The sequence below is a fragment of the Chinchilla lanigera genome, unplaced genomic scaffold (assembly GCF_000276665.1).
Source record: "Chinchilla lanigera isolate Chin_1 unplaced genomic scaffold, ChiLan1.0 scaffold00002, whole genome shotgun sequence".
In the NCBI taxonomy this organism is placed as follows: domain Eukaryota; kingdom Metazoa; phylum Chordata; class Mammalia; order Rodentia; family Chinchillidae; genus Chinchilla; species Chinchilla lanigera.
In genome coordinates, this window is record NW_004955403.1 from 13,829,322 (window position 1) to 13,845,804 (window position 16,483).

Here is a 16,483-nt window from a genome sequence, read left to right on the forward strand (position 1 = left end):
ATTTACTAGCATAATCTAAAGTAATAATCCTTAGCATAGTTCCTTATATGAAAATTAGATATTGAATCTAATACAGTGAAACCAAGAGACATCTGACTACAAAGCCATTTCCTCAGTATTTGAAAACAAGTAAGGTTACCCCAAAATGAGTATAAAATAATATATATTTGCTCCAGGGGAACTTTATAGTTCAAGAAAATTCCATTAATGTACTTTCAGGAAGGTTGGTTGTAATAGTGTTTTCCTCAGATCTAATAGAAATAGGTTTCATGATAAAGCAATGTGTGTAAAAAAATTAAGTATTTGTGAAATAGCCTATGCCTCTTTACAACATACTCCAAAAGTTCCCTTTATATTTTTCATGCACTTTACTACTCTTCAGGCACTTTTCTCTCCTGTTCTTAAGGCAGTTTGAGAACCAGTAATGTTTCCTTGGGCAGCCTAAGAGTCCCCATCTGCCCTCATGGATGACATTTTCCACTCTGAGAAAATATAATAGAGTAAGATTGCATGTCATTTAGCAGCAGACAACTAAAGCTCGTAGACCATGTAAGTAGCATGGTGGGAGTTCGTGAGTTGACAATATTTCACTTTAAATATTGCGTAGATTTTTAAGATGATGGATATGACAAAAGAGTCTGGCAAATATATGGCTACATTGTTTGTTTTATGTTTTCTCACAGCTCAGTATCAAAGAGTCAGTTTCTCTAGTGTCTGCCCTATGAGATTATCCAGGGCTCTGTTACTGAGAGCAGGGCTTCTCAGACACCTGTGGAACAGCTAACAGATTTTCATTTCCATTGCTTTTATCCAAGAGCCTTAAGGTAGGAATGATTAAAATGAAGAAGGAATAAAATGTGTATTACTGAAGGAAATGTCCCCAAACTAGGTGTTCCTCTGTATCTGGGAGTAGAATCAGAATTCTATGTTATGTACGGCTAGGACCCTGCGGAGGCATCCTGGCAGAGGCAGAGGTCTGTGTATGTGTGTACACAAGAGAACTAAGTGTCATTCAGGCATCTAGTAGAATGATTCTGGGCCAAATTATGTGCTCATTTGGACTGAGAATCTCAGGGAAGGAAGGAATGAGCAGTCTTTTCAGAAAAGAAGAGCACCCATTCGGGAAGAATGGGATAAGGTGATCATCATCCACGGAATGATTTAATGGGTATAAGTAGCTACCAAACACTTTGCACTGTAAACAAGCCTGTCTGCCACCTATTTTCAAGAGCTATACAGATGCTCATGTACGCTGCAATGGTTGCAAATCCTGAGTAATGAATAATAGTGAGCTGAGCTGAGCAAATGATGATCAGGATTTTTAGGTAAAGTAATATGACATATTGCAAATCACCGTGGATCCACTCTCTCGCCAAACACAGCTGACGTGACACTGACTAACAATTTTCCAAAATCTTCTTTCTCAATTATAAGGTGGGAAAAATATGCCCACCTTCTCTGCAAAACTGACAGAGAATCAACTGAGTAGGCAAAGGCCTGGGAGTTGAATTTATTTAACTTCTCAGGGTGTCAATTATCTTACTTATAAGGTGAACGTAGGGTTTATCAATCTCAGTGTTGTGGACATGTTCGGTGGTTGTTGTTTGAGGATCATACTGTGAATTGTATCGGATGTTCTCTCTCTACCCGCAAGATCCCGGGGGCAGTCACCCCTCAGTTCTGGCAACCAAAACGTCTCCAGACTGTGCCTAGTGTCCACTAGGGGGCAGAATCACCCCAGATGGAAACCGCTGAAAGAGATCTCTGTAAAGTCCCTTCAAATTTATCATCTCACTATTCTATATTAGACAGTGTACAATGAAAGCAGCATACAAATTGGAATATGAGATACAAAAGTGATATATCCATTTTTTCATTGGTTTATTAAACTCTACCAAGGACAAGACAATAGGGAGGAACAAGGACTGATGATGAATTAGACATTATGCCTCTTCTTAGGAGGGAAACTCTGCTACGTATATAAAACACTTTTCAACATCCTATAGAGTAAAGGAATCTTAGGGTTGGAAAGTTAGAGTAACACACCATAGGTAAATCCGGGAAAGAAAACAAGCAGCTTCATTTTTAAAGCAAAGTGGGCCACTTAAGAAAACTGTCACAGATTAGTGTAAGAAAAGCTTTTGTTCCTACTAAGGGGTTTAAACTTTTATTATGAGAATCATAAAATTTTAGCTCTTGAAAGAGCCTAGGAGTTCACGTAATACCATCACCCTCATTTTACAAATGAGGAAATTGAATCTTTCCTTATCCCTTGTGCTATATGAGCAGATGTAACACAAACAAGCGAGAAAATATAAATCGACGCCAACAGCAGCAGGAGGTTGCCCAGTTTATACACTACGCTTTAAAGGGAATAAAACCAAGCATGACTTTTTGCTAAACAAGGGAAAATTGCTAATGCTACATACCAGGATGTGGCATGCAGGAAGAAACTCACTGCTTGGGAGGATATATGAGACTCTCAGGTGATAGCTGGCGAGACTGTTCCTTACCTCTCAATACGAAGCCTTAAAAATTCCCTGAAAGATGTAGAGACATACCTAAAGGCAAGGAATTACGAAACTCAACACTCACCCTAATTGTTTAGTGAACATCATTTTGTAGACAAATAAAAATTCACAATTAATTCTTCACGATGTTTTTGAGATTCCTGGTAGTTCCCAGAGCAAGAATTCCAACTCAATGCCTATAGTTACTGAGCAGGCAACATACAGGCATTTGTACAAACAAAACCAAAAAGTACAAAACAATTACTGCCCTACTGCTTGTTGGGCGTGACCCAAACCATAGGCCTAAAAACACACACGTTTCATCAGAATGTTGAGGGATCAGCAGAGTCGGCAGAAACCTAGCCTGATGTGAAATATACCTGTTAAAGAGATTTAAACATCTGAAAATTGAAAATTAAGACTAGAGGGAGATTAAGAATTGAGAAAACAGAAATTATGCCTTTTAATATATTCTTATAAAAATAACCAAAATGTCTTTACTTGACAAATACATAATATAGAGAATCATCTTCATAACATTCAAATCTGTAAATATTTGCACTAGGATAATATTTTTAAAGTATTAAGCAATAGTTCATCTTTTTGATATTTCCTTCTATTCTCTTCTTCTTCCTGCAAAAGTGCTACTTTATGGAAATGAGATTTTTGGCAACACAAAGTGTCTGCTTCTCTGAAGCTGCAGCGAAACAAGAAACATCATCTAATTTCGATTAGGAGATACTTGTTTTCACCAACAGAAAAGGGAGACAAAATTTTAAGGACAAGGACTAGAATTTCACTGGTTTTTATGATGCAGGACCCCAAACACAAAACATCTAATGTGAAATATGCTGGGAGAGAACTTCAGTAAATGGGATGTAATATATTTTTAATCTAACACCCCAAGGTGGAAACAAATGTCAGTGCCAGTGAACTTTCTAGTAAAATGCAATGACAATGTTTTCTATGAAATGTTAAAGAATGGAGCAAATAGTTATTAAATTGAAAGATGGACTTCAGAGCTGGTGTGATAATTACATCTTCTTGCTGTGGGAACAGTAACTGACCAGTAATTTATTTTGCCAATGGAAAAAAATGTTTTTATTATCTCTTGGTAAAGATTTTAGTTACAATATTTAAAGTGTTTGTGTTGCCATGTTCTTTTACGGTGAGAATTCCTGACGTGATACTTCAAATGCTAAGTCACCACTTCTACGTGATATCCATACACATACATGACAGTGTAAATGAGAGAATAGTTTTCATTTACAACCAGAAGAACTATGAACTGTAAAGTACAATGGCTGTCACCGTGTTCTAAGACAACATCAGCAGAAATTCCCTACTTGGACCAGTGTAACTCCGTGTTTCAAAAGAATGAAATCAAGCCACCGCCTCAAGTGATTACATTGTCACATGTAGAAGACAGTAAGCTCACTGATTTCTCCAGATGCACTCTCTTAATTTGTAGAGTAGTAAAAGCCAAAGATGGCCACTCAGTTTTCAGAGCATGAAAACAGCTGCCTTAGGAGATCTTTTGGAAGCAGAAGCTGAAATGTGAGTTGCAGAGTCCTGATGTCTGGAGGTGGCTGACACCCTTCTAATAGTCAACACTCTTGACGTTCAGACCTTGTCACTGTGGCTATTTTCTGAGTGCCTCAAAATGAGGATGCTTTGTTTGGAGCTATGATCACAGCCAAAAAAAAGCTTTTACTTTCTCATTTAATGAATACTCTTCTGTCATTTAGGAATGCATTTCTTTCATTTGGTTAATAACCAAATCACCCTATTTTTAGATGATTTCTAATACACATCTTTCCAACGTCTTAAGACAGCCCACAGTTGCTGGAATTTTGCCTTCCCTCCTACTTTTCACATGCCGTTCTCCCAACCAGGAATTACCCCCTCCTTCGGCTAAGCATCTCCTACACTTCTTGAAATCTCACTGAGGCAGGGTTTACCCATCCTGGGAAAGTGTTCCTTATGTTCCCAGTGACATTTGGCTGTGGCGCCTCTATGCAACCAAAATGCCATCACAGCATTTCCACAACTCCAGCCTGAGGAAGAAAGCAAACCTTTCATATTGTCTACTGCCCTTTAATGCTATTGTCATTGTATTCTATTGCAATGAAAGAAACATGCTAAGCTGTTCTTAAATAAGAGCTGACCATTAAGGTGGTGGCTTAGATTTTATCCAACAGCTGACTCATCTCTGCACTTTCTCTGGTATTCTTTGGAATCACGGAAGCAGCTGCTTCATTGTTAAAGACACATTTAAAGATTTTTAAAATGTTACTTGTATACTGCGTATTTTCAAGAATCTTAAAGACAGCACTTTTTTAAAATTTTATTTTAAAGACAGTAGTAACTGAGAAACAAACAAAACAAAACAAAGAACAATGGCAGCATACCAGCATCACAAACATAAACAAACCAAAGCAAAAACATTTAAAGTGATACAGGGTTTCAAGACAAAATAATACGAATTAACAGTGGTGGTTATGTTACATATCACGATCCTCAAGTATGTTGCTCAGATTACCAGACGTAGGAATGGAAGATTGTTCAAACCATTAAAGAGGATAAGAAAATAATTATTAGATAAAACATTAGAGATAATACAGAGTTTCACTAGACAAGATGGTAGGAATTCACCATGGTAATTCCATTGCCTATTGTTACCTTCAAATCAGTTGCTCAGATTACTAGATATAAGCATGCAAAATTGATCAAAACATAAAAAATTTTAAGCATTAACTGTTCCTTTCAATATACCATCAGACATCAGCATTACAATTATTGCAGCTATTCATATATACATTTATATTTTGCCTTCCTTCTTCCTTTTTTCTTCTTTCCCTCATCTCAGTCGTTTCTTCCTTTGAGCAGTTCCTTTCCCTTTCCTATCATCTGCTGTATGTTTGTATTGTTTTGAATTTTATTTATTCTTTCAGATTCCTACTCATAAGTGAAAGAAATCGGACCCACATGTGTAAACATCATATTGTCTCCCTGGTGTAGCAACCTGAATGACAGCACTTTAAATTAGGTCCTGTAATCCCCCCAACATCTAGTCTCCCAGGTACAGCTTAATGTACATGCCATTGCAATTTGCTTCAGTGAAAATGCAACTGCAAAGAAATTAAATCATTGGATATGAGGTACACACTTTAGAGTCACTGCTTTACATTACTGTTACGTCCAGTGGGTCTGGGGTCTAGGGGTCCCCAGACTTGTCCTCGCTGGGCTAGTCTCTCTCTCCTGTCTTTCCAGAAGAAGAATCAGGAAAGACAAGTGCAAAGTGAAAGAACTTTATTACAGGTATTGCAAGAGGAAGCTTGCAAAATATTTTGCAAACATACTTACACAAAGCTTATTGGAAATATTATCTTTGGAAAAGCCGCTCCAGAGTGTGGGATGTTCAGAGCTGGCATATCGCTGGGTGCAGCCAGAAATCCTGTTCGTACAGAGTTAGAGTCTCATCCTCCCTTCCCCTTAGAGGGGTCATTACCTAATCTGTCACCGGATTTGCTGCCGGGGGAGCAGGTTGGGTAGGCCAGTAGGGGAATTTTGAGGAGAAACTTTTCAGAAAGAAGTGACCTACTTAAAGAGGAGCTTAGGTGGGACAGCATAGCTGCATAGAAGCAGGTGTCAAAACCGCAGGCTGTCAGCTTGACTGCTTGCTGAGATGCAGAGCCCTCTCCCTTCTACCTCTTAAAGGGACCCAGTTCCCTAACCTAACCCTAAGGGTCCTAACTGTCCCTACATAACAAAACATTCAAAGTTTTACATTCAGTTTTGAAAATGTTTCAGATTTTTCTGATAATTTGTTGCAGTCTGAGATTTACAAGGGAAATATTTTTGTACAGGACACAAAATTGATAGGATTGTTTTATGGTACTTACCCAAAGAGTTTAGCACAAAGAGTGCAGGAAATCTTTCCATACACTAAAGACCCAACAAGTCTAGCTGAGGGCCTGGATCCCATGGCAGTGTCTTGCAGAAGTCCAGCTGAAGACCTAGAGTCCATATCAATGCCTCCCACGAGTACAGTTGGAGGCCTAGAGCCCAGGACAACGTCTCATGCAGTCCTGTTTCACAGATCTGCACCGGGAAGGCCGAAAGGGTAGTGGTAAAAGCTAGAATGTCTGTGCCAGCAGGATAAAGGATCTGTGCTAGCAGGCTGAGGGATCTGAGCTGGAGCCAGGAAGCAATGCTCAAAGTAAGAACCAAACCTTCAAAAGTACTACAGCCATCCTCAACACAGTGAGGTCATAAACTCCTCCGACGATGGGAACAGCCAAGTCCATACCAGGAAAGCCAGTGTGATGAGATTCTCCAGAAGATTGAACAGTGCACCATCTTCCCCTCCAGAGCCAGGAAACCATGCTCAAAGTGAGGACCAGAGCTCCCCTAAAGTGAACAGAAACCATTCTCAATGACAGCAAGTCCCAAGCTCCTCCAACAATGAGAACAGCCAAGTTCATATCAGGAAATCCAGTATGACAAGCTCCTCCAGGAGAGCCAACAGCCCCCCCCCCTTCTTCCTTTCCAGTTCTTTCTTATATTGCTGGCAACAACTCTCAGGTGGGCCTTCCACACCCCAGCACCGTGCTGCTTCAGGTCAACTGGGTGTTACCAGTTGACTATTAGTTGTCAATCTGCCACATATGTATTTTCTTAGATGAGTAATTCTTATGAAATTTTCAAAGGACTTTCTTCTACATGGTAATACTAATGAGTGATTGTGAACAAGCAGGAAAAAGTCTGAAAAAGTCTAGGTTTTCTATCAAGCTTGATTTTAGTGTGTCTCTTGTATGAACTCTACTAGTTGAATGTCTACATGCTAACATGTTTATTGAGAAGGAAGGCAATTTCTATAGAAGGATGTGGTAAGGAGTAATAGGTCCCCTGCACTGCCATTCCTTTGAAAGGAAAATTGTGGCTCAGGGCGGCAAGAGCTCCGACTTTATAGTGACCAAGAGACCTCTCCAGCTAACACTGGCCTTGACCCACCCTGAAAATTGTGGTGACACTTCCTGGGACCTACAAACAACACAGGACACACTGAAAACATGGTTGGGGAGACCCAAGATGGCAGGTCAGCATGGAATAGTTCAACAGGAATAAGAAGATGGCAGACAATGAAGCAGTGCATCCTGGAAGTGGGGCATGGGGTGACAACGGGTGATTAGTTCTAGTAGACCTCGATACAGGGTAGAAGGAAGAGCTGGCCTTATTTGGCCAACAGAAGTCTTACATTACCATTTAGAAAGATTTACTGCTTCTTATAGAAGGCCTGTGCCTATAATATGAAAACATCTGTTCTCAAGTTTCTCAAAAACCCGAGCTTTTTAAAATGCAAGTTATTCCTCTACATCTAAGACTTGCAGATATAAAGAATTGGTTGACATATAATAAAGCAGAGTTAAAAATCATATAGCTTGTAAATGCCATTTTGACAAAAAAGGAAAAAGAAAGAAAGAAAATTAAGTCATAGAAAAGAAATGCCTTCTGGGAATGACTTCTGGAAATGGAATTGTTAGACCATCTCTGGAAGTGACATTTTCACATTTGATCAATGGGTTATAGGAGAGGAGATGGAGCAGCAGGCTGTGAAGAGGCTGATTAGAAAATTGAGGAAATTTTTCATCTATAATTGGTACATGGAGGAGAAAGTATGCCTTATTTCTCAATTCATATATGATGGAGCTAGAAGCTAATATAATACCTATGTTCCTAAAAATGTATGTAATTATAAACACCAAAGAAGAAAAATATATCCCGGTACTATACAGAAGCACAGGTGATAGGACATAATCTTCAGAGATGACTCTGTCACAGAGAAGAAGGCTGGTATGGGGCCATATTTCAAAGTCATATTCACATATAATCACCATTCTGTAGAACACTTTATTCCCCACTACTATGTACGTGTTGACAATGCTTAGTACTTTTTTAAAAAGTTGCTACTGTTTCAAGACGTGTTTAACCTGTAAAGAACATATAGCAAAATACTTTATTTGGTAAATATTTTTTATTAAAGCTCTCTAAAATACCATTGTTCTTGTGTTTGTGTGGAATGGCCAGATTATTTCTCTGAGCAGAACACATTATGTTTGTGTACTGGTTTCAAGACAGGAGGAAGGGAGATGAAATGCAAAGGGCTCTGGGCCACTGTTCTCATGGCAAAGTAAGATTGTCGCCAAGTATGTGTGTGAAATTTGTTCTTTTTAACTGCATGCACAGTTTTTACAAGGGTCCGCCAAATCCTGATTTTACACAATCTGGTCTTAAGGTACAATAGTTTGCCAGTAGATGACAAAAGAAGATTATTTTCTGGACCACACTTGGGTCAGGGTTCTCTTGTCCTCCTTCTCCTAAATGCAGGTTTTAAAAGCCTGCTAAATCAGTGTAGTAAAGGGTTTTTATCCTCGATATCTGACCAAATGCCTTATCCTCTATACTCAATATTGTATTGTCCTGGGCTAGCTTCAGTGAAAAAATCTGTCAACTCAGTTTACTCAGAATTCTCTTTACTCCTGATATGTTTTTAGCAATTTTCTATCTACTCACACACGTTCTGCACCTTATCTATCATTCTTCACTTATCAGAGCTGCGTTCAGGGTTGAACCTGATATCTTTCCCAAATACAAAACCCAGCATAACACAACCCACCTGCCCAAATAAAATCTGACTTACTGTTGTTTAACAAATATGAACAATAACTTTTTAACAGTGCAGCTGGCCTTCTGAAAATCTGAGCATCGCAGTCAATTAATAAGAACGAGAGAAGAAAATTTAAAAGATATTTAAAAGATACTTTCAGTTTCTAGCTACTTTACATGTGTATGATTTACTCGACTACTGTACATTGTGAACAAGCTAAGCTCTTATTTGAAATAACTGATCTACATTAGAAGCAAAATATTTTGCAAACATCCTTACACAAAGTTTATTGGAAATATTATCTTTGGAAATGAATGGAATTGTTACACCACTTTACCTGCACATTTCTTCCAGTGATAGCATGTTACACATTATTCTCAAGTACCTGCAGGATAAAGCATATGTTAGACCACAGCATTTTCCAATACATTGTTATCAGCTGGATGTGGCGCACACCTGTAAAAAAATCCACCTACTCCAAAGGCTGAGGCAGGAAAAACTCAAAATCAAGGCCACCCTAGGCAAGTTAATGAGAACCTACGGTTAATTTGTTTCATCCACACAACTAGTTTACTCAAAGTGTTTTTGTCATTATGTTCCTTCTACAGTGTGAATTTCTGAAGTATATTTCAAATGCCGAGTCACTACCTCATACACACACACGACAATATAAACAAGTGAATATTTTTCATTCACAGTCATATGAACTGTGAAGTATACAATGCAATAGCTGGTACTGTATTCTAAGATAACATTAGTAGAAAATTTCAGACTCTTCTAGCATTTTTATTCAAAATTAAGAACAAGGATCCATGGTTAAACAGAATTTTATTGTGAAGTGAGCCCTTATTGTTACATAGCAATACACAACCATAAGGGAAAAAAGGCTAAAATAAACCTAATAATTACTTGATAACGAAGCAAACTTAGATACATTAACATGTACTTTTAAAAATTGTTTTGTGCTAGTAAATTGGTAAGATTTTGGTCAATTATCAAAAGTAAAAGAAGAGAATCAAAATCACTGAGAGCATAGTTTCTTGGGAGATAAAATAGTTTAAATCCCAAACATCGTAGGGTCTCTTCAGTTATCCTCACCCATACGGCCTTCACTGCCACAAGAGAGTCTAGCAATTACCAGCAGAAATACATCTGTGAAAAGAATAGGCCTTGCGGAGGTAGCAGCGTTCGAAGCTGAAAGTTGGGTCTCCGAAGTGATATTTTCTATTACAAAGTTGAGGACTGTCCATTTTCCCAAAACACTTGGAGCACTTCACAAGTCACTGCAGCTTCATTGTCTAAAAAGCAAAGATCACCGTATCATTTCATTTTATGAGAAAGTGCTCAAGTCAGAAATCAGAACTTACGTTTCATAAGACTTAAAAAGAATCAGATACTGTAGGTGATTTTCTCATTGTCCCAGTAGCAATAACAAATACTTCAACTTTTATAACTACTCTTATTTTTTCCCAACAGTGAAACACAGCTATTAAACTTATGTTAGAAGTTCCGGCATCTAATAAAAACTAATTTGCCAACATATGGTACACATGAACCATTGGATGGGGCTACTGCATCTACATACTTTAAATAGAGAAAACAAGAAATCGGCTCCTACTTTTCTTTTCTTCCCAAAGTAAGAATCTCATTTTCTACTCTTCTTGGAAAGTAGAAGAAAAAGTGGCCATTAAATTTTTTAAAACATCAAATTTACTCTTAAAATAATTTAATTTCTGATTTAAAAACCTACCTTCCAACACTTTCAACACTTCACTGGTTAATTGTTAATTGTTAATCACCGAGCAAAAATTTAAATGTACCATAGCATTGACCATTACCTGAAGTTAATTTTCTTGAAAAATTTAAGTCAGGAATCACATGGCATGGAAGCAATGTGTTTTATATCCTCCAAGGTTTTCTTTGAGCAGATCTTCTAAGCTACTCTCCTCTTACTACCTGTTTGGACTCAGAAACACATTTGTCAATACTGATAAGAAGCAGAAGAGTGGAGGTTAAGTAAGAGATAACAATCGCAGCAGCTAGGGAAAAAGGTGAATTTGGGGCCCCAAATTTGTAAACTTCTTCATGACAGCATCAGCCATCAAATTTTCAAGGTTCATCATTTTCTGAGGCCACAAAAGAAGCAGGAGTGGCAGAAGAGTTATTAAAAGAGCTTTATCTCTTCAACCTAGCTGCACTCACTCTCACCAAATCTATCCTTGAAATAAATCAAACTCCATTTTCCAATGTGGCATTTCAACAAACAGTGCATTCAACTTGGCTTTTATGTCTCCTTTGCTTACTTTGAAAGCTATTAAAGCATTAGAAAGGATAATTTCATCAGTACAAAAACCTAGATCTTAGAGTTTTTCAATAACAAAAAGGAAAATGAAGGACAATACATAAAGTAAATAACTTGGAATTTGATCAAATGAAGAGCACTAAAAGGAAACGTGAATATAGGTCACAAGCTCATTTCAAAATGAGCCAGAGATTGTGGTATTTCAGCATGAACAGATGCAGGTCTTTTCTTGTCAATATTTGCTGCTTCACCTCTAACATCAACAATATTTCTCAGACTAATTAGCTATATAACTGGTGATTGTTCTCCAATTAGGGAAACTTGGTTATTATCACCCAAATTAATCCAAAGGGACTTTTAAACATTTGAGATATCAAACAAACTTACGCTTTCTGCAGTTTCCATTTCCTTCCTCTCTGCTGATGAGGGACTAGGGAACAATAAGCCTCCAAATTGTGTATTTACTAAAATTACTATGAACAATACCAACCTGATTAGTTTCTGATAGTCACTCATTTTATCACATCCACAGCTTCTGTAGAGGTTCGCTCTGCTAAGGAACAACAGATTTCTTGAATCTACACACTGTGTTTTGATGATCACAGACGGGCATCTGCAACACTCTTTAAGTGCTGGATTTCACAATAAATGGCATTTGCTTGTTTATCCTGCCACATTTTTATTGCTTTTCTTAGACGTAGCATAAAACTGCACTAAATGACTATGTAAACTTGAAGCTCTGAGTACAGTACTAGTAGAAAGATATTGTTCCAAGGCAGAATCATATATCTCAGAAGGAGCCATCATTTTTAAAACTTCTTCCCCTTATCCTACATGGAAAACCACTGTCATTAATTCTGACCCAACTTCTTAATCACTTATACCAATAAATCCCGGACAAGCTTAAAAACTTTTTCTACCTTTATTGTCTTACAAAGACAGCCCACTGTGAGAAGTAATGGTGCTCATAAATGAGAGGCAAAGAAGCAATAACAGTTTCATTTACAGATCATTAAACAAGAAACTGGCTCAGAGAAAAGAGCTCTGATTAAGGCTCTGGACTAGCCAGGCACATATCCAGTGGGTAAATTCACAGAAACATCTTACCCCTCTCCTCAAGGAAATCTAAAGAGAACCTCTCATTGCAATGATAACAACGCATACTGTTCATCAGATATCAAGTTACTGTGCGGCAGAATTACACTCTTGAAAAGATAGGTGTTTTCATTAAATAATAAAATATTTGTTAAATTTACTAGGTCATAAATACATCATTCTCCTTACTATGTCTCATTTTTTTCTGATGTGTAAAAATATGCATGTATGTTCTCCTAACCCCCCAACACATGCTTCTTGAAGAAAAATGTTACAACAGGAAAATAAACCTGTTCAAAATATGTGCTTACTACTTATAGTTCCACTAAAGCCAGAAAATCTATTTTCCTAAAATAATTTATAAATGTGCCCACATCTACTATATTTTTGTCATTTCTTCCCTTAAGTTCTTGCATAAGAAATACTTTTCTACCCATGTTTATCTATCTTTCTTGAGTTTTCTCCAAAGTCCTATTCCTTATACAGGATTTCTTACTTCCATAAAAAAATCAATTTTATCAATTGCTCTCTATGGATAACTTCTGCCTTTTCCATACTTTAGAAAATTTACATGTCTTATGCACTTTGTATGTGGTGAGTGTAGCTTCTCTTAGTATTTTTGAGATTTATCCAGTATCAGAATTTTGTCCTCTTTTACTTCTAAGAAGTTTTCCATTATATGGCCTCTCCAATTTGGGTTTATCCATAATGAGACAGATACACACATTTTTGTACAGGTCATCTTTGGAAAGACTTCATTTCATTTCTCTTCAATAAGTATCATGGCATGAAATGGCTGGTATACCAGCTGTGAATTTAATACGATTCAGCTTCAACTTGAAATCTGTTCTCTGTTTCTGGGTCTGCAATAATGTAGCTGAACCCTAATTCTTTTTTTGTTTGTTTTTTTTTTCCCTTACTAGCTTGCATGGAATTCACTTTTTCAGTAGAGGATGCTAAAGTGGAAGACATTGCCTTTCCCAGTTTGAATGTGGGCCTCTCCTCAGGCTCCTGAGCACATGGCTTTGGCAGGGTACAAAGGTCACAGTGCATAAATTTTCTTGTGGGCAGTGTCCACCCATACTTTCTTGGATGGGTCTCGAGCAAAGTTTCTAAACAGAGAATCCTTCTAGGGATGACCACCCTCACAGTTCAAAGAGTATAGTTCCAGCAAGTTCTTTGGCCAGGATCTGAGCATTCTTTTTTGCCATCCTGTCGGTCTTACTATGCTTGCCAATGAAGTCCACACTAGGTCAGGAGTGGGAGGGGATAAGGAGCCTTTTGTGAGTGCTTTATCTGTGCCTTAAGGTAATGATTGCTCCCTGTGTCTACTACTCTGGTATTTCTTAGGATTTTCTTCCTCTCTCACTAGAGAAATCCCATTGCCCCAACAATCTTAAATCCTTACACTTATCGTGCCCTTTTCCAATTACCATACAGTTTCTTTCTCATGGTTAGACTCTCATGCAGTTTGGTTACAGGGAAAATAGGTACTTAACTTTTAAAGAAGTTGGTAAAATAGTTTCCAAAAAGACCGTAGAATTATTCACACCCATTAGCAATGAATGAGAGTTCTGGGTGTGCCCATGTTCACACCAACCTTTGGAGTTGCTGCATTTAGAATCGCAGTATCATGGGTCTATTAGTTTTTCATCTACTGTAATAATTTCCTGAAACTTTAAACTTCAAAAGAGAAAAGGTTTGTTTTGGCTCACGGTTTTGGAGGTTTCATCCCATCACTGATTGGCTCTCTTGCTTTGGGGCCGGTGGTGAGGCAGCTCAGCGCTGTTGGGAGCATGTGGGGAGCAAAATGCCTCACATCACGGGGGGGAAACAAAAGAGAAGAAGGAAGCAGCAGCCAGGGTCTCCAAACCTCCTTCCGGAGCGTGGCACCAAGGACCGTCAATCTGCCACTCTGAAACTTCCTCTCACCTCTCACAGCACCACGTTGACGAGTAAGCCTGGAACACACAGGGCTTGGAGAGCATTTCAGATCCGAACTGCAGCAGTGAGTGCCAGTGAGGGTGTGGGCTTGATTCTTATCTTTCCCCTGGCTCGTATGTTTAACAACCATTCTATTTGTGAAGGCCTTCAAGGGCTTTTATCCTTTTTTACTTGGCTTATCTTTTGATTACTGAATTGCAAGACACCTCCAAACACTGTCCTGATCACTCTGCCCGTAGTGTGTGTTTTGGTGAGAAGTTTCCAATTATCATGAAGTCTAATTTACTTTTATGTTTATTATTAGGTGTGGACCCTAAGAAATCTTTGCTCCTTAGGGTCATGATATATAAGCCCATAATTTCTTCTAGCAAATATATAGTTTTTGAAAATTTACAGTTTTAGTTTTTATATGTAGTTATGACCCATCATTAACAAATGGCATGAAGTGGAAGTCATGTGTCCCACCCCCACATGAATAACCAGTTTTTCCATTATTGTTTCCTATAAATACTTTCCCATACACCCAATGAACTGCTTCAGTGCTAGTGTGGAAACACTTGAGAATATGTATAGGATATACATACATCTGTTCTATTTCCCCAAACCATGTGTCAGTCTATCTTTATGACACTACAATGGGTACACTGATTTCTTTTCCTCAAACCTCACTCGTTGGTCTCAATAATGTTTTGGCTATTTGTGGTTCTTTAAATAGAAGTAGTATTTTAATGAATACTTGTTTTACATAAATGGGGTGCTACCTAACAAGTCTTTTTACATTTGAGTTGATCATGTAGAAGCTCTTCTCTTTTGATTTTTGGTCAATTATCTTAGACAATTTGTGAATATAAATGGCAAAGAGCCTTGCTTTTTTGGAATAAAGTTTACTTGAATTTGATTAGTTATCCTTTCTATGTAGTGCTAAATTTAATTTTTTAGCATGTTAAGGATTTTTATCCCTATGTTCATAATAGATATTAGAACATAGTTGGCTTCATTTTCCTAATGTTCATGTCTGGTATTGATATCTTAACATGATATTTGATACCCATTTTTATCTGCTTGCATAGGTCTCATTAAATGAATTGGAATGTGTCCTTTCTTCCTCTATATTCTGAGTTTTTGTGATATTTCTCTTAGATTATCTAAAAACATTTGATAAAAATTGTAAGTCATCTGAACCAGCAGTTTTCTTTGTTTTTTGTTTTTCGTTTTTATTTTAAAAATAGAAGGAAGAAAGCATCACCAGACAGACAACCTTCCACAAAATAGCAAAAGAACAGTACAGACAATGCAAAGTTACAAACAGTGGTAGGAAATCAACAATGCTTGTTGTATTACATATAGATATCTTCAAAGTGATTTCTCATGAAAACAAGGAGAGACATGCAATATTGATCAACCAAGGACTCATTAACAGTTTCTTTCAGTAAAGAAATAGAAGACAGTAGATCAACCATGTTAACCATCCTGTATATACACAGATACAAAATTTCTCCTTCTTTCTCTTCTCTTTTCCCTCATCCCAGTTGCCCTTTATCCTTGAGTGTTTTCCTATCATTTCACAGTGTCTATCATACCTCCAAGTTTAAATTAACTCTTTCAGGTTTTACACTAGTGAGACAATGCGGTGCTTGCACACGCAGGTCTGATTTATTTCACTTGTGAGTTTGGTCTCTAGTTGTGACCATTTACCTATAAAAGCCTTGAGTTTATCTTTCTTTATAGCTGAGTAATATTCCATTATATAAAAGTACCACAATTTTCTTATCCAGTCCTCAGTGGATGGACATTTGGGTTGCTTCCACCATTTAGCAATTACAAATTGTGCTGCTATGAACATAGGTGCACATATATCGCTGTGATATGATGTTTTTAGATCTTATGGGAAAATACCCAGAAGGGGAATAACTGGGTTGAATGGGACCTCTACTCCTGGTTTTCTGAGGAATCTCCAAACTG